The 20,511-nt window shown below is 28.6% G+C and overlaps 1 protein-coding gene across 2 annotated transcripts in view; it reads left to right on the top strand.

The window, feature by feature from the left end:
- Positions 1–20,511, top strand: part of fdl (beta acetylhexosaminidase fused lobes) — a 100,500-nt gene that overhangs the window by 29,562 nt on the left and 50,427 nt on the right. The window contains exon 2 of one of the 2 annotated variants that reach the window (XM_088188665.1): positions 9,046–9,069. The exons of the other annotated variant lie outside the window; for it this stretch is intronic. The gene's annotated coding sequence lies outside the window, so the exon portion shown is untranslated. The remainder of the gene's footprint in view (positions 1–9,045; positions 9,070–20,511) is intronic. 2 annotated transcript variants of the gene reach the window in all.

Raw genomic sequence — 20,511 nt, 5'->3', positions numbered from 1 at the left:
CGCCTATTTTCGATTTTACTATCAACTTTTTTTATTACATGTAAATAATTTTAAAATCAGCAGAAAATAATGCAATTAAAACTAAGATTATTTTCTTGAGATATAAATATACAGGCAACTTAAAAACTATGTTATTTTCTATCAATTGGGATTTTTAAATAGTACGTTTTTTATTTTTAACCAATGCGATGGAACAGTAACGAGAGCGATTGCTTATACATAGTAGGTCGTGGGTTCAAATCTCACACGGACACATGATTTTTTAATTTTATTACTTACTGTTTAAGTAAGATTAGAGTTGATTATTATTATTTTGACCACATAAAAGTGTTTTTTCTAGCTTTTTAAATATTTATGTGAATTAAGAAATAATAAAATATTTCCAATTTATTTATTGGATTCAATTAATAATTTTTGTGTCACGAATAAATTATTTTTACATTAATCTTTTTATTTACTGCTGGATTATATAATATTAACAGATTAAAAAGTTTTTTTATCTATTGATTTTGGATGTATGTTGTAAAAAATATCCATGCAATGGTTGTATTGTTCCACAATAACGCTTATAAACATATAATAATTATAAATATATATTCGATAAAGCATATCTTTTATCAATACTCAGTCGATAAAGCATATCTTTTAATATAAATCTGCTTTAGATTTGAATTAACAATAATAAGTATATTTCAATTGATCGCATCAGATTTCGTTTTTAACTATTAAAGAGAAACTTGTATGGTGATAATATACCATTTCATTTTAATTAATATATCATGAAATACTAGTTTTGATAATATAATCCTTATCATCGGCGAACTAGTTTAATATCTATTTAATTCACGTTTACTATTAAAACATGTTTTATAATTAAACCTATTTTTATCTACATAATACGTTTTTATTTTAACAAGAGTAACATAAAATATTTTGACATATAAATTTAAAGATAAAAATATGTATATTTTTCCGGTTTACAAAAGGTTTTTTTAAACGATTGTGACGCAAATATGATATAGATTACAATATAAATAACTCACTTTTAAATTAGAATGATGTCACAGTGCTAATTGAAGAATTAACCGATGATGAAGCATAATTGTTATGTTTGTAGACTTATTTCTGTGCAACTTATATATTTATTTAAAATATTGTTGTGAAGTATTTTCTTGTAATAATAATATGAATATGATAACATGGTCAGTCATAGTTTATATGACCTTTACTACTTTGATATTTATCAGCATGTAATGATTGCTTGAATTAACTTTGCATTTTTACCTTAAACTATTATATATAAATTTAACGAAATTTAAATAGCGACGCGTTCCGCTTTAGTGACGATGAACCGTCGACATTGACCTTTACAATTAGTTCGACCATTTCGGTTCATTGAGTCCCATTGTCGATTCATCCGCGGTCAGCAATGCCAAATTTCCACCTGATCGACCATACCATACATCCCGAGTGTCCAAAATTGGATGAATTCCAGTCGGAATAAGGTTGAAATTCAACTTAATTATAAATATCTGCGATATCGTTCGAGCAGATTGGATTAATTGATTATGATTACGATACCAGTCATTTTCGCTGTATTATTACAAAATATATGTAATGTATTTTTTTATATACATATATAATATAGATAAGGTACTTAATATCAACGTTTGTTGCTACTCTATCAAACACTTTTCTGGGATTAGAACAACATATGTTTATATAATTATTAGTAACCAAATTTTCAAATCCAGAACTTAAAAATTTCAAAAATAAGCAAGTACTTTTGTCATAGTATCAAAAATATGTAATATCAATTATTTAGACCAATGGTCACTAAACTTATTTAACATGAGAGCTACGTTTAAAATTGCGCTTAGAAATATGTCAATAAAAAAAAATATTTGGCGAGCTAACTTGAAGTATTTTTATAATTCCAAATATTGTCTAGGGGAAATTTTATGGTTTTGAGAATAATGAGGCTTCTTTAAAAAGTTGAAAATTCCACCTAAAACAATAAAAATTGTTAGAAATGTTTTTCGAAAATAGTCTAGCGTTAGTTTTTTATTTAAAATAATACATATACTTATAGAAAATTACGCAATATATTAGGGGTAACTAGAAGAAAGGACGTGAAAAGTATTGTTCTTATAACAAATTTATTTTCCAATCTTATTTTACAAAATAATCTCCATCTCCATTACTTCACTAACACTATTAAATTATTTACCATCTGAATTATGTTGTAGAGACCGAAATAAAAAGTAATCTGATGGTGCCATATCGAGAGAATATGGAGGGTGAGCAACAGTTTTCCATCCGAGAGTATTAATTTTTTCTCGCGTGATTCTCGCAGTATGAGGCAGGCGCGTCGTCTTGTTCTCGTCGCTTAGTGCGCGTGGAACGCACACGCCTCGTTTTCACGCCTGCCCAATATTTTTTTAACTTCTTTGAATGCTAGACCATAAATATCCCATCTTATCTGTTAACTCCTAAGTCGACATCTCTGTATTGACTTTAATTTCTGCAGCTATGCGATATCATCGATGCTTTTTGGTGTCATATTTCTAGGCTTATCTTTCAAACAAAAAAAAATGTATCTAATTTTTTTAACCATTTTTAAAATTGATAAACCAGTAAACACGAATGTTTTTGGTTGCTATGTTTGCCGATTTTTTTTGTGAAATTCATACAGCATACAAGTGCGTAAAAACATCTTACCCGGAACGAAATCTTCTATTGAAACTTATGGTGTTTTTTGTTGTTATGTTCGTAACGCACTCTCCAGATGTTAATCCAAACATTACCAAAATAAATGCATGCGACCCGAACAACAAATAAGTCACAACTGACCATCAAAGTTATTCAGTATAAAAACGTGCTTTTTTGGCTCCCCTAATATTATTTGTGCAGCGAGATTTTTTAAAATTTTCTTTTACTTGGATTACGCGTTTTTTTAGTTTAAATTACAAAGATAAATAAAATATTATGGACATTATACTATAAATAGGCGTAGTATAGTTGCTTGCAATAGTGTTGCGTCGTATGAATATTTAAATTGTATCGAAGATTCAGTTAAGCTCTTGAAGCTCTATGGTAACTACTTGGCTGAACTAGATCGGACGATCGAAGTGGAAGCGGCTGCTCTGTACTTCGAAAAGTCGTTTGTATCGATTTGACTAAAGCTACGCTTGGGGGTGAGTTTGGGCTAAACTCTCGTTTGTTCCAAGTCGCAAGCAAAGTGGTGTTCCAAACAGGGACGTAATTTGGGAGGGGCGGAGAAGGGCATATTACCTCCCTTGAATTTGGACAGAAAATGCATGTCATTTAATGAAATACTATGAATATGAATGAAATGAAAACACTAAAAAAAATATCACTTACTTGAATTTATATTGATAGTTTTTGTATTGGAATCGCCTTCGTTTGTATTTTGTATTTGTATTAGAAGTGAATTTTCGAGTAGTCCTAATCAGCCCAAATAGACGATCGGCACGTATTTATTTAAATTATGAGAAATTTGAAATGAATTAAAATAAATTCAGCTTAAAAGTACGATAGGCCAATGCTAAAATCGGTGACTAATGTCTGAAATACTTAAGTTCTAATACCATATGGACCATTTTAAAGTGTCTGGAGATCAGAATTAGTTATTATGAGATAGTTATTATATGAGATTTAAAATATTTAAATAATAAAAATGATTTTAATACTAGGTAATATCAATTGTGTGCTCTAAATAGTATTTTACACATTGCTTTCTTAGAAAATATGATTTAATATGAATTTCCACAGATTATTCGAAAACACGTTAACATAAAAGAATAACATTTAATTGTTGTGTGCATTGCATGTTTATTTAGTAACACGATTTTTATTGCAGAACTTCTTGAAAAACATGTGCATTTGTGTGCATTATATGGTTATCTTAGATAAGATTCTAAATTAATTTGCACGTATCTTTATCTATTTCGAATTATTGTTTTAATACTAAATATAACGAAAGAAGCCCTATTAAAGTTTCTCCCAAGTTAACTTGACTTTCGACTCATTAACTCGAGAGAATAACGTTTAAAAGATGAAATTTAACCGGAGAACTGTTAAGGGGTAAGAGTTTTGGGGTAATTTTCTCCTGAGGCAATGTTGCCTGTCAAAAGTTGGCCGTGATTGCGCATTAAAAATGTAGAGAATAATTAACTTTCAAATAAGTTTTTTATACGTTTAAAAATTGCTAAATGTTCACTAAAACTCTTCTTCTTTGTATTTCGTATAACCTAAATTACCATAATTCATATAAAAAATATATTTCATTAGTAAAATAGAATATACCTTAGGTTTTTAAATTCATGACATCTATTGAATCATCAGAAATATATTATTTTAATATAATATAATAAGTAACTTAGCCGAGCTTCAAACCAATTTACAATTTTCTGTTTTACGTGTGAAAGCAAATATCTTGTTCAGAGACACCTACCGTTCCAATAATATATTATTTTAATTAAATAAAAACAATATTTTAAAATACATTGTATTTTATTTATTTGCATATTATTAATTAATATATATTTATTTTAAAATACGTTTTAAATTAATATATTTTTTTATTTATTAAAAAATAAATAAATGAAAGTTCAACGGCTATGCATAGATCATCCCCATCAGCTGTGTCTTCACTCTATGACGTCATAGAACAACTTCTCATGACGTCAGAGGGGTGTGCACCCTCTAACCTCGCCCCCGATGAATGCATCCGGAATTGGGTTACACTGTATTGTTTTAAAATTAGCAATTTTAAATAGTATCGGCTATTTTAATAAATTTCAATTATAAATACTAGTAATAATAATAGGTGGTAATATAATGTACTCAATCTTTATATAATATAAGTGCCAAGCGCTGAAGGGATTAAGCACGGTTTAATTATAAACTTAACCGGCAATTTTCTTTGTGATTCAACAGGGAAATCTTGACGCTTTTTCTTTTAGAACTCATCAGCGTAATTCGTCTGAGAGCAAAATTGCAATTTGAAAGATCTTTTTTATTTTCACGTTGTTAATCGCTTTTGTATAAGCGTTGCAATTTTCCGTCTCATTTGAAAGTGATTGAGGTTTATTTGAATACATATACTTCATACACAAGCGTAAGGTGGCAAGTTAGAAATTCTTTATAATCAGAATCGAATCATAAAAAATAAATGCTATAGAGACACCTATTGAGTGAAGCCATTATTATAGCAATAATTTGTCAATTAATTCTAAAGTTAAGTTTATATAATATTTTTGAGTTACAGCTGTTGATATTCCGGTTGTAATTTTTTGTAATTAATTAAAATTAGGAAATATATACATGACGACTCGTTATTGACGTATTAAACTCTTGGTGGTATAAAGTAACTACTTAGCCGGACCAAATCAGATCAAATCGAAGTGGCGAGTTCGATTTTTTTTCTTTACTTTTGTTTTAAATCGGGAGTTACACTAAAGTGGGAAGTTTCAGTGAAAGTTTTTTTATATATACGCTAATTTCAATAATATAAATAATTTTACAAACATACAAATTAAATAAATCGTAAAATTTACTGGTTTATAGCCACTTTCATGTCCACAATTTGATAAAAAATAAAAATATAAAATAAAACATTGGTGGTTATAATTTAAGAAAAAATACTAAAAACATTTTACAATTAAAAAATACCAAAAATATTTTTTTAAATTATTATCTTAGTCTTGATTATTATGTTAATTATTTATAGAGGAAAAGTTGACAAAAATCTCTTTCGTGATTTGTTATTTTTAATTTATAGATTTTTTGAATAATATGGATGTACTCGCATAAAGGTTTGCATGGCATTTTTGGCTAGCTAGCGACAAATGACTTGTCCGGATTTTAAACCGAACATTCGACTCCCTCACTTTCTCCGGGGTGTCACAGCAGTAAGCACCCAAATGCAGATCATTAAACTTCTCGAACGGTTCGTTTCTGATTATATGTTTGGGTAGCTTATGCTTATACCTAAACGGTAAGGTATTAAGGGTGTATTTGCCAAGATAAGGGAGATAGGTGCTTTTGATCTTTCTGCTTTTTAAACTTTTGTAGAAGTTAAGTGCCTGTATATGGCAAAAGTCTTTTATTGTTTCTAAGCTTCGACTTCGCGAATGAAGTGCTTTTACATTAGTTCTTGGGTGGGCATTTAGGGCGATTCTTAAACACTTGTTTTGCAAAATACCTATTTTTCGGAAGGAGCTATAGGATATGCTGGACCATACAGGAGATACATTTGTCATATGCCGCAATCCGCTTTCGAGTTTTTTGGCGATTATTTTCCTGCTTGATGAGTAAGTAGTTGATAGTACATCATGGATACATAGGGAAAAAATGAGGCCCGAGAATGCAGCCCTGTGGCACTCCAATTGGTACTTTTCCCGGGACTGAGTTGTCGTGAAGATAATCATAAATTATGCAGAAACTTTAGCACTGATAAGCGTATTTATCAATCCATTGTGCCAGACAGTTTCGAAGGCTTATTCTATATCTAGAAGGGCCATGCCACGTGTGCCATATATTTTCTAAGCCTGGCCCAGGCTTATACTAACCCTCAATCAGTAAAGTTATCATTAATTGCTGCATATCAAGGCCACTTTGGCCTGCGACCTCTAATATTTGAACTAGTGTTACTATTTTTATCAGAGAAAGATTATACAGCCTGATTTTTTACATAATTTATAGGTTTTAAAGTAGCGATTTTACTAACAAAAAAGTAAAGAGCCCTACTTATTCTTGCTATCGAATATTTACGATAATTTATGGTAAACAGATAAGAGTATATTGTTTAATGGTTACAAAATAAAAGTTTGTATCATAAATATATTCATAAATAATAAACAAATATGGCATTTCAAAAGTTGTTTATTTTTAATGTATCTTGTTTTCCATGTAAATTATTTTTATACGTAAGAAATTATTCCAGTCCTTTGGTAAATGGTAAAAATAAATTATATTTTTAGGTCAACGACGTTATTACGTCTCTGAAGGTATAAAAAATATACGATACTAAATTAGAGATTGTATTTCTGTCAAGGGCTGAAGCTAAATTAACCTATCCTTGACTCGTCACGAGAATTTCGGGGACGAAACGTAAACATATGAAATGGGATAATTCCATACACAAATAAACGGGGGTATTCATGCTAAATTTGCGTCCAATGATGATCTTTGCAATTGTACTCTTTTATTTACGATTTTTATTATCTATAGCAAATAATAAAAGTAGCAAATAAATGGCAATGTTTGCACTACGTAACTCAATTTCGATTTACGCACCAAATGAAATTGAGATACGAAAAGTTAGCATTAAACGAAAACCATAATTTTTCGTTTGCTTTGACGCCTCAGAAGTTAATAAAAAGTTTTTCATTCTATTTTTTATGCATACACACATTCCAGTTTGTATGTTTGTTTATACGTATTTTAAATATTTTATTTTTGCCTTCTTCGCATCAGCCAATCGACCCTTGTCAACAACAATCTTTTAAAAAATCATTCACATCATGGATCATAGAGACTAGTATAGAATAATAATATTAGTAATATTTAAAATGATGTATTGCTTACAGTGAATCTTTTGTAATAAAAAAAAATAATAATAATATAAATATATAATTTAATAGATGCAGTGAGATCCTTTTCAAGATCTCCAATAAAAAATGTTCAACTCTTATACAACATATTTTTTTAATAAGTGCTTTCGTATTACATTTTATAATTGTTTCGGTACTTCAAATACACGTTTTTAAAATTTTGAAATTCAATTCTGAATTTCGTCGTTTGATTGTCGGTAGGTTGTCTCAATTCTCAATTGGAGCTATCCAAATACACGGCAAAATAATTGGTCAAAAAAATAAATTTGAAACCACTAAACAAATAGTTATCAAGGATAAGCCAATCAATGGATGTTAGTATAGCTATTGATGCCGTCTATCAAATTATGTGAAATTCTACGTCAATCGGGTTAAATATCGTGTTACATAAACTAATTACGGTCTTGCATAACCCATTATATGCACACACCTTTGTTAGTAAACGATCGATGGAGGTTATAATTGAAGGTTATTTTTCTTTTAATTTTAATTGAAAAGCCACATAAATTTTCTATCCGTGAGGATAGCGTTGGCTTGCATTTATGCTAGGATCGTTGAGAATTTCTCAGCTTGGAAGGGTTTGTTTTTGCATGCGGTTCGAACCAAGATTGTCACATGTATGGTAAAATTTTGCAAAATTTTGTGTTGTCATGTATTTAGATGGTATTGTATGAGTATGTATGTGTGAAAATTCCGCAAGAGCGTGGTGATGTTCTCGGTGAATTTGCGGTGTTTTGCTCCATGTATAATACCGCAGATTATAATCAAAGCACGATAAGTTTGTCGTTCGAGGTGAAGCGTTGATAAAATACCACCATGGTATTTGCTGATGTCAGATTTGTTTTTTATCTCTTATATTAAATCTGAGCTCAAAACTTATGCTTGGGTATAAGTTTAATTAAATATTTATAAATTATGACCTCGATTTTTTATTTAATTATTTCTGCGTATATCTGATATACTTTACCATGGTTTTCATTCACTTAAATGATATATGCATATATGTATTATACAATAATACGTAAGCTAAAAATATTTTATTGAGATTATAAATACAGGAGAAAATAAACGGTCTATTTCTCAGTTATGAATAATGATAAAATGGGTAGCTCTTGAACTGACTGTGTTAACGCAAATAGAGTATAGTTAAATTTTTATGATTTTTTTATTGAGATATCAGTGATCATTGACAGCAATGATAGACATTAAATGTATGTGTATTTTATATTAATTATTTTTATATTAATATTTTATGTTTTAGAATAAACAAACATGTTTCCATTTTTATTATGGAAAAATACTTTAATATATGAGTGTTTTGAAAGACGAGCGCGTTTCTGAAACTGTGTCTCTATAATTTATTTATTGAGTTTCAAAGTAAATAATATTTTTGTTTTAATTTCAGATTAAATCAGAAAACGCTTTGACTGTAAGTAATGGTTTTTATTTTTTATTTTATATAAATAGATGTGTACTGTGACATAAAAATTTTTTAAATCATTTTTCATTTTTCTAAATTCTCGATATTTATTGTAGATTTTAATGAATAGGTGTTGGGCTATTTCTTTACATATTTCTATCGTGTCTTATTAAATTAAGTCAAAAATAAAACTCAGTTTAAACATTGAAATATTATTTTATTGTTCATAACGTGTTGTGCAATTATATTGCATCTTAAATTGTGCTTTTTAAATGAATCAATAACACATTAATTTTTGTATCTGTTCTATTAATTATAACAATACGCAAATCTAACCACAAGTATAATTATTTCTATGCATATCTGTGAGTGCTTTTTAACGTTAATCATCTCCACCATCAATTCCTTTATTGCGTAAATGGTAATTTAGAATTGCAAGTGTCGTATAAAAACGATTTCTAAACATATATTTATTTATTAATTTATAATGTAATGATAATTAAAACAATTTACCCTTACGCTCTATCAATTTTAGAATAAATAACATTACACATATACGCTATAACGAATAATAATAATTATGCTATAATGCTTATACATTTATTTGGTGTTTTGTGTTACATTCATACACTTTAATCTAGCTAATTATTTAATTTTGCCTAGTTCGTTGCAAATCGCAACTTCATAAGACGGCAAAGCTTCGTCCGATTCGACTTTTCCGCGAGCTTTCTGCGATATTTTTTCTTCTTCCGTTAAACTTTCCTCGTTGGAGTCGGAACGGATTTTTAATATGCCCTTTCTATTGTGGAGTTCTCTCAGTTGATCTTCCTGCAACACAAATAAATTATAAGTAAATATACTTATAATAAGAAAATTAAGTTAGAATTTTCCCCTGTATATTGAGTGTCTATTCAAATGAAACTCTAACAAAAGTTTTTTTATTCGCCACAAACTTAAGCATAAGTGGCCTTTTGTACGATATCCTCAGTTACTGCATACGTATTAAAAATATATATCTATATAATTTTATTATTTTAAAAATAACATAATTTTCATATGACATGATTTTTTTGAAAAAAAAAACCTTACACAAAAACATGTTGTACGTATGATTTAATTACATTATACGCACAGTTTATCGAAATATATTAAAATTGCACAAATGCATCTATCTACTGTCAAACTTCAGTAAAAATAAAATATAATACTGAAACAGATAATATAAATTAAAAATAAGTAGGAGAAAGAACACATCTCTGTCTGATTCTACTAAATTTAAAAATATTTCTGATTTACTCTCGCTTAATGCTTATTAATGCTGATTGATTCCAATATATTTTTTTAGAAGTCTTACATCTCCTTGTACATAAGATGATAATGTTTCACGCGATTGAATGCTTTCTCAAAATGTATGTATCTATGTTATGAACGTTTGATTCATAAATTGTCAAACTTTCTGTAAATTCTCTTGAGGCCAGTTAAGGAGCTTTAACTTTGATGTGACTTCTAACAGGGCTTATTTTCAAAGTTTACCACATATTAACGTACGTCCTTAGTCACTGTAGTTACGATACTTCCCTTTTTAAATTCATATAACTTGTAAGTCATTGATTTTTTTTGTTATTTAGGGTTGTTACACGACCGAAGACAAAACAAAATTGGTCTAGGGTTAAGTAGAAAATTTTATTACTGAAAATGCTATTTTAAAGAAAAATATAAAATAACACGTTGTTGGAACAAAGATATCTTAGTGTAGTTTTAAAATATTCTGTCATATTTTATTACACAAAAATCTTTATTTTAACGAAATAATGAATGTGTTCTTTCATTAAAAAACTAGGCAGTATAATTTAAAGGTGATCTTTTATATTTAGAAAATAGTTAGCTTCATGAATGTTTTACAACTTGTCACTTTTGAACCATATAAATTTGAAGGATAGCTGTTTAAAGTAAAAAATATAGTAGATTGACATTTATTTTTCTTACAAGATAATTAGGTAGGAGAAACTCGCATTAGTTAATATATAATATTAGATCGTGACAAAATCAATCAAATTTAAATTTTTAAATACATTTTATAGATACTACTGATTGTATGCGTCTATCTGTAACACATAGAAAAACAATGTGAACGATAATTGCCACTCGAAAAAGTAAAATATTTTTTCTGCACGAAAGGTAATGGCTTTTATTTAATAGAATGCTGAAGTCAAATGATACATTTAAAGTACTATGCTAATGGACTTTAAGAGCAAATCAAATAATATGAGATGCTTTAAAGAAATATGTAAGATAAGCTTAAGAAAGATAGGATAAAAGTGTAATAGAATATCGTTGTCAATGTGCATTTAAATATAGTTTGTATTAGTTATGAGTTATATTTTTATATAAATTAAAACTACCGGTTTTTAAAAGTTAAATTTTTCAATTATATATAAAATTATTTTTATTTACACAATCGTTAAATTGTATAAAGTAACTTACTTGTAGAGTTTCCGCATCATTCCCCAAACATTTTGTCTCATCCTCTATCACACCTTTTTGATCGCCATCGTCATATTTTCTTTTCTTAACGTTGCTAATATTACATTCGTTGTTCGATAGCAACACGTTCTCTTTGTATTTGTCCAAGTCGAATCTCTTGGGGCTGGCGCGCGATATGACTATCCCCCTTAACTCCTCGGGTCCCATCGATCCTTCGAGAGCTAAACCTTCGAATTTTTCGTCGAGGGTATCGTCGTCAATGCCAAATTTCCTCAGCTTGTCCGAGGAGCTAACCACAGAGTCGTAGGCAGGGGGAGGGCCAGGAGTCGGTGGTCTCCTGTACGGTGGGTAGAATTCTCCATCGGGCTAAGAAAGAAGAAAACATATTTTATTATTTATATTTATTTCACTATAATTAAACTTCATATCATTTTTTTACAACAAAGATGAAATTATCTGACATAGCTACGTCACGTAAGCTTCAATTCGTGTCAAAGATCGAGTGTAACTCTTTTCATTCGGCTTGACTTTGTCGGACTTTTACGGCTCGCTTTGGCTTTTTCTAAATTCTAGTTGTTCTAAGTTAGAAGCGAAGTCGTTATTCTGACTAAATTGACAAAAGATAATATATATCCATTATAAATGTAGAAAGTCTAACGCCTCTCTCTATTCTCTAGCCAATCTCAATAAAAAAATTGCAAAACTAGATTTGTGACTAAATATCTAGAGATACATTTAGGCACTTTTTTGTTGCAGATTATTTGAACTATTTGGATAATTTTTATTATGTCTGATCAGATGCAAATCGTTTGTATAAAGCCAATGAAAAATAGTTGTATAAGCTTTTAGTAACTCCTTTCGGCTTAATTCGTCGCAGCGATAACGGATTGTCCCGATAAACGTATTATTAATTTATTTCACTGTAATACTGCATACGTTTTTATTAAACGTAAACAATATAAATACGACTATAACATAATAAATACACATGCTAGCACTCTAATGCAAGAACATATTTTTGTAGTGATTTTCATACTTCACTTTTAATCTTTTATTTTTTCAAAATTTATATACTTGTAATTTATAGCCTAAAGTTTAACTTTATATTAGTTAAGAATACACTATCAATTAAAAAATGTATTAAAAAATAATTTAAATGATTTTCTAAGTTTGCAGAAAATTTTAAAAATTCGTTCTTATAAAACTTAAATTAGCATGTAATTTTACACATAAATTAAGTTCCCTTATTATTGAGGTAAAAATTGTGTTATACTTTCTAATCAAAGAAAAGTTAAATACAAACCAAAACCTTAACTTAATATTTTTTTAATAATTCACCAAATTACTGGAACATTTTCTTAAGCGCAGTATAGTATAATTTACTATTAGGTTTTCTATAGACAGTTAGAGGAGCAATAATCTTGAAGTTTATGAAGACTTTAAAAGTTAAAAAAATGTTGTGATTAATGGCAACATTCATTCTTTACCTTTCAAAAGGTCGTGAACTCAAAGTCACGCGAGAGACACGATTTTATATTAAATTTCATCATATTGGATTTTTCTATTCTCTCGTATGAATATCGAGTTTGAGGGACAAAAACCGCGCTAAAGCTTATTATATGTGACTATAATAAATGGTATAAAGTAATTCATAAGATGTACTAAAATAAAATATTTAACGTTATAATTTATAAAATCTAAGTAAAATTAAATAAATAATTAGGCAGTATATTATTGTTTTTATACTAAGCTTTTCATAAATAATATATAAAAAAATTTCGCAAAATTTTTACTATTTGTATGTACTTTACGTTTATATTATGTTCAATTTTTTTACATATTCTGATAATATCATTCTAATAATAATAATGTCGTATTAATACAGGTTTCTTATTTAATTGTATCTATTAGGGTAAGAGTTGAAAAGAATCCTTCCGTATTGTTTTTCACACTGTGAGGTTTGCGAAATGTAAACAGATAAATCCGCTCGAACCTTTGATGAATTTTCGCGAACGAGTTTTCTGACCTTTGCTTGCGGTCGGAATATACCAGTTAAAGAAAAAGTATTTGTTCTTTGATTAAATTTTCTTTGGCTTTCTTCAATTTTCGATTAGAAAATACGCACAGCTTTATAACTTACATTGAAATGCACAGATATACTATTTTTAAGGTCTATAACGTAAAATATTAATTTGATTCAAACAAAATTGGCTTGTTATTGTCAGATTTATTTTTACCAATTTACAATTTGAATAGATTGTAGGTTAAATTTAGGATACTTATGGCATATAAAAATAATATTTAACAACAATATATTTCTATATATTTGCTTAGGCTAGTGTCTTTGTATTAATATGACACTATTTTTACAAGCCGTTAATCAATTGTTTATTTCATGCTATACGGAAAGACAGATGTAAAATAAAACATATACTATAAAATGTACCATACTTGACAAATATTATTTTACACTCATACGTGACTCGCGAAACGTTGCAGTCTTATATAAATATAATATTGTGAACAAACACATATCAGATAGAACCGACGACACGTGTAGAATTTAATATACAGTATAAGTATAAAATAGATAGAAACAATAATAAATATATATACATACAATGTAATGTAAAGCAAAACAAGTCACCTGTATTATTTTATCTGGATTTGTTTAGAACACGTGTGATCGATATAGGTATTGTTGATCAGATTTAATCAATATTTTATTTTTATAGTGTCGTTGTCATCACATGACAACGACAGGGTGACCTTTTAGATTTAAACACATTCTTTTCGTCTACTATTCACAGGGGGTAACTAATAAGTAAAATTTGACGCGCTCGCATCCATTACTTTAGCTAGCAGATAAATTAACGAGGCTCCGAGGATATGAAAAAGGCGAGAAGTTGTGATATAAAAGATGATGAAAAACACTCGTATATGTATATAAATGACTTAGTTAACACTACAAAGATCGATTAATCAAGCCAGTATCTCGTTAGCGATGTAACATTGAATGTAGCGCTCGTTTATCATTAGTTATTTTTTGCCAAGGAACTTGTTAATTATTTATCGCTAAACGAGACGTGTTTGTAATATTTTTCGCTATATTTTTGAGAACAAACCCAAGGGTCTTTGCTCAACACTTCTGAGAGTTTCGCCACTCAAAATGTGTTAAAGAAGTAAAAAGTATTTGGAGAGTCCTTGAACTTGGTAAATTACTTTATAAAGTTTGAAAACAACACAATCTATTCATTATAAAATATGTCTTGCAATAAATCAATAGTATAAAACATAGCTTTTCAATTTAAGGGTAGAAACGTAGAGCAAACCTACAAAATTTAAATTTGTGTATTATATAATAAATTCAATCAATTATCAAAAACTCACAATTTGGTATTGCTGTTGCTATTCTTTTAATTTTTTTTCACATCCAACTTATTTTTATGTTTTTGTCGCATTATATATAAAAAAACCCAGATTTTACACAAAAATTATATTTGGTATAATAACATCAGCTAACAATAAGTGGCCCTTTGGAATAAATATAAGATTTTTAATCATAAAATAGTAACATATTTGTACTATTAAAATTATTTAAAATAGATTATTTTCATCCTTAAGTGTAAATTTATTGCCAAAGTTAATAGTTTTAGATGAATTCAAATTTTCAGATTTAGTTTTAGTTGTAAATTTATCAAAATTTACCATTTAATGTATTTATATTTAGTATTAAATCATGTAAAAAAATTTTATTTTTTTTTCTGAAGGGCAATAAAAAAATAATTTAATGTTGTGAATATATTTGTCAGATAGGCAATTTGACTCAACCACAAAACGTTTTAAAAGCGAATTGCTAATGTAAATTTTTCGGTGCGTGAAAAAAATATGGGCCCCTTTTTGTATCTCAAACAATCTGTCAAGAATTCTGCCACCTGACAGATATCTAATTTCAGTATGTACAAGCAAATGATGCTAGTCCATGACTTTATTTTAACAATATATTTTCATGCTTGAAGCAACTACTGAAAATCTATGTATGTACTATTCGTAATTTTTAATTAGTGTACCAATAAATAATTTTGTACCTTTGCACCCAAAATAGATTATAAGGAGCCTAAATTTAACATAGAAACGCTAATTATGAACCTCTGACATAGTATATGTAATATAAAATTTAATACTATAATAATACGAGATGTCCAAAATAGTTAATTATATACGTTTATTAAATATGTATTAGTATGTTATTTGTAGTATAGAAAGTCGATAGAAAAAAAATACATTTAGCAATCAAATCGTGAGGAACTAACACAAATCCATTTTTTAAATATTGGGGTAGTAATATTAAATTGTATATTACTATACATTTCATGTTAAAGTTTCAATGCATTAAAAAATATTAAGAAGAGAAATTATTGATAATTAACCTCGAAATTCGTGACAATGTTGTTGACTTCCCTGCTATGTGTTGTGAGGCATATAATGCTATATTCATTAAAGAGTCGGTTATAAACAGATTTCAGGCCTTTTTAAATTCAGTAAGCAATCAAATATATATTCATCAAGATTAAGAGATGCGATGAATGTTTCTTAAAAAAAAAGTACAGTTTGATACACCGTCGAATAAGATGTGATGTATGGGTAGTTTTGTATTATTTCTTAAATCTCAAAGCAGATCAAAGTCATTTTTTCTTTAATGTACCGCTGCATTACCTATAGCTCAATTTCCACCTTTTTGTTTTACAATTTATCTTCTTATTTAAGGCCAAAATTTTGTTGGCGTTTATTTATTTTTTTAATCAATATGATTCCTGTTTAAAGTAATTTATTGTGGTAATATTTTTTGTGTAGCAAGAATTATTAAAATGATTGAAGTTTTTAAACATTTGCTATTATTATTGAGTTTGTCTAATCATATATTTATTATTTAAGCTGTATTGTTCGATTCTTCATAACTATATAAATATATTCATCTAGCAAAGATTCTGCTCTGTTTTTTCAAATTTGTGATAAAAATGTCAATAAAGGAAATCAACAAGATCATTTATATTGAATTTGAAAAGGCTTTTGATAAAGTTTATTATGCCTTAATTTAAAATATATGTACATTATATGATCAAATTTTTAGAATCATACATTTCAATTTGGACAATACATGTCATATAAATACAATGAAAATTATCTCATGTTTCATCAGTAATATGATGATTTAATAAATTATGATTTTATAGCATATCATCGCGTGTCGCTTTAGATTATGTTTTCAGTATTTTTCACTGAATAAATAATTAAAATAAATGCATAAGCAAAATTTGTATGAAATGTTTTGGCAAATATACAAATAAGTGGAATAACATACATACATATGTATAGTATATATAGACATGATAAGAAATTTTGTAAAACGTAATTTGATTATTATTAATGTTTTAACGCCAGACTTTTATCATGTAAATTCCAATATTTCGCTGGCCAATCTGCATAATATTTATTTATCTCTACGCTGTATCTATCTATTTGACTAATTCCGTAATGTTAAATATAAAGATTTAAAAATACATATACATTATTAAACACAATGAAATTTTAAGACGATTAACTCGGCAGGTGCACTTGTCGAGTTCGCCGCTAATATTCTGAACGCCTCATTTTACGAAGCCGTAAAAAACGTTTATTTTCCTACAAGAGCCGTTTCATTTCCTCTTCGTAGAACCAGCTCACTTGAAGCGGCTGCAAGGCCTTCTAACGAATGGGACAGGAAGACAAGAGGACACAAATGCGTCCGTGACGTCACAGACCCCGCTTCGGTAATTTCGGGATGAAAGCAATTTACTCCCTGGGACTTTCGCGTATTTACCCGCCGAAACGGGAAACGAGCGGAAAAACGTTTCCCTCAAGATGGCAGAGATTAGATTCGCGCCGAGATACGTACGCGTTTTACGCGATGTAAACGAAGACGACATTAGCCGATCGAAATAACGGTGACGCAGAAAATGAGTGATGATATCTTCGCGATTCGATTTTAACGCGTCGAATGAAGTAAGCGAGGAAATTATTGAGCGTAAAAATGGAATACCTGCGTTTCCTATTTTTTTTAAAACCACGCACATTTACATATACAAGCTTAAAACACGTATTATAAATACATTTAAAGATGAAAAACAACCCAGTCAGAAATAAAGAGATGAGCGATGGACATGGTTGTTGGTGACAAAGCGCAGATGTTTGAAGAAACGTGGCATAAAAACAGCGAGTAATAAACTGCAGCAAGCACAGAAAAATATATCAAGAAATAAATAATCTTTCTATACAACGATATGTATAGTATAAGCATGCAAATAAATTGCAAGATTTAAATTGCTAACTTCAAATCTCCAAAAGTAGTAAAAATTGCTATGTGAAAGCTCTTGTTTATTTTATAGTACCCTCACTAACGTTAATATAAATTATAATTATTGTTAAACTTGTTTACATTTTTTTTAACATATGAATTTTTGACACATTTTTTTTAACATATGAATTTTAGAGGAGGTCCTTCGTTTAACTAATGCAATAATTTGGTGCGTATTTGATATTGTCTACTAAATATCTAGTGACTATCTATAAGCATATTTCACCGACCGTTCGACTTTATATCGGTATTAAATTTATTTGTATTGACACCGACTGTATCCTTCGTTCAGTTCCACTTTGCCAAAGTACATTTCTATAGTGCTTCTATTGCGCTGACAAAAACATATAACTTATAGCGTAAGAGCACTATAAGGATCACATTATTTAAATTTAATTTTAATATCCTAAATATCTACCAAGCGACTGAGCTCATAATCGAGTCATTTGATATCCTTTTCTAAATAGTACATGTTTTATGTAAGCTATATATAAAACAAATATTTGAGCTCACCATTGAGTTACGTTATGTTTATATATATATATATAGGCTAACCTATTTAAGTACAAAGTATAAAAAATAATCTTCACATAGCTATAATTATTATTTGGCAAAAAATTGCTTATGTAAATAAATGTATTTACGGTAGTAAAACATTTTTAATCATTTTCAAGAAATTAAAAATCAATATTATTAAAGGGATAGAGATATATAATTTAGAAAGTATCAGGGTGAAGTTTATGTAGAGTAAGTAAGTACGTAAATGTCTGCATTTGATGGGGATCGTGGGGTTGAATTGCTTTATGATTTTTCTCCTTTGCCCGTGGCTTTCTTTATTTGTCCTCTTCCACTTGACGCATTCTCATTAGCCGACCCGCCCCATATACTTCCGACATAATGACCGCACGCACATACGAGTCAAGATCAATTAAGTACGAGACGTACGACGAAATTAATTGCCGAACTCTAGGGTACCAAATGAGCATAATTATCCATTCAGAATGGTCAAAAAACAGTCTTTTTCTTTAGTACAAATGGTTGTTGCGTGATGTGTTTTATTGAGCGCAATAGGACGATTATTTAAAACAAATATTTGTTAATGTATGTGTATCGTCCTAATAATGATGATATCTTGTATGCAATGTAATCAATAATACATGACATAAAAAAAAAACGTATTTGGTTATATCACATTATATGTGGCGTATCGAAGACGCAAATCTTATCATATTATATCTCGTCTTATGCTGTAGATATTAAACAAATATTCTGTCATGAAGTACGTGTTTTATATTGGAAGTTTGAATACAGCATACAACTTTATTTTTTTTTAATGAACATGTTTCATATAAAAGTAAAGTTAGTAATGGTTGTAGCACTACTTACTTTACCAGCATTTTTTTCAGTTGAATTTTTAAACTATTATATTGTATTTCTTTATATATAATATTTATAAAAAAAAGTTTGTATCAAAATCTAACCAATAATTTCTGTTATATAAAAATATTATATTATACAATATTTTTATGATATCCTTTCATATAAATGTGATTAACAACATGTCTCGTAAAACACTTTTATACAACCCTTTGCGTCCGATCTTTCAATTAAGCTAAAATCATTCCCAAAACCCGGCAACGAAATAAATACAACGTTAAGCGAAGCATAGCATTGGATTTATGATTCCCGACAGACGAGTCATTTTAATCTACTCTAGATACTTCGCTGTTTATTGTGGACGTTCTCCAGAGATCAGACCGTTGCCGGAGCTTTGAAGCCTTCGGAGACCATCAAACACCTCAGTTTATTACTAGCCGAATATCTAAACATATCAATGGTGCCAAAAGCTTGAATCTCTTACACAGTGATTCCAAACGAGCTCTAAAGTGAAAATTTTATTGTGACATTTAAACGCGAAAATGGCGCTACACTCCGGAACGTTACTATTTTTTATCGGTCGTTAAATGACCGTCTAATAGTCATTTCATATGAATGCAACACAGGAGGAGCATTTGATAAATTTGAAATTATTATTTATTATTTTATTTTATTAATTTATTTAGCTTAATAGCTAATCTTTACATCTAACAAATTTAGTAAACATATATAAAAATATATAAAAAATACATAACAGAAATAAAAAATAAAAATATACAATAATAAAGTCTTAATATTATAATTTATTTCTATATGTACGAAGGTGTTTTTTTATTCTATTTATGAAACCCGTTATATTTTTGCTGTTTCGGATTTCTCTTGGAAGACTATTATATAAATCAAAACCTCCGTACATAATTCCCCTAGCCGTACTCGTTTTCTTATACTTAATTTTCTTTAAATTTTCTCTATTTCTAGTATTATATTTATGTACATCTTTATTTCTTATTGAATACTTATTAAAATATTCTGGTAACATATTATTTTCTAACTTATATATAAATACTAAAACATTCATACTCAATATTTCTTGAACATTCAACCATTCTAATCTATCAATCATACTTTTACAATTAGTTAATCTATTTTTATTTAAGATTACTCTCATTGCCCTATTTTGTAATTTTTGCAACATT

Source organism: Plectrocnemia conspersa, unplaced genomic scaffold (genome assembly GCF_051122295.1).
Source record: "Plectrocnemia conspersa isolate PC_06_02 unplaced genomic scaffold, ASM5112229v1 ptg000007l, whole genome shotgun sequence".
NCBI lineage: Eukaryota > Metazoa > Arthropoda > Insecta > Trichoptera > Polycentropodidae > Plectrocnemia > Plectrocnemia conspersa.
This window is presented reverse-complemented; position numbering and strand designations above follow the sequence as displayed.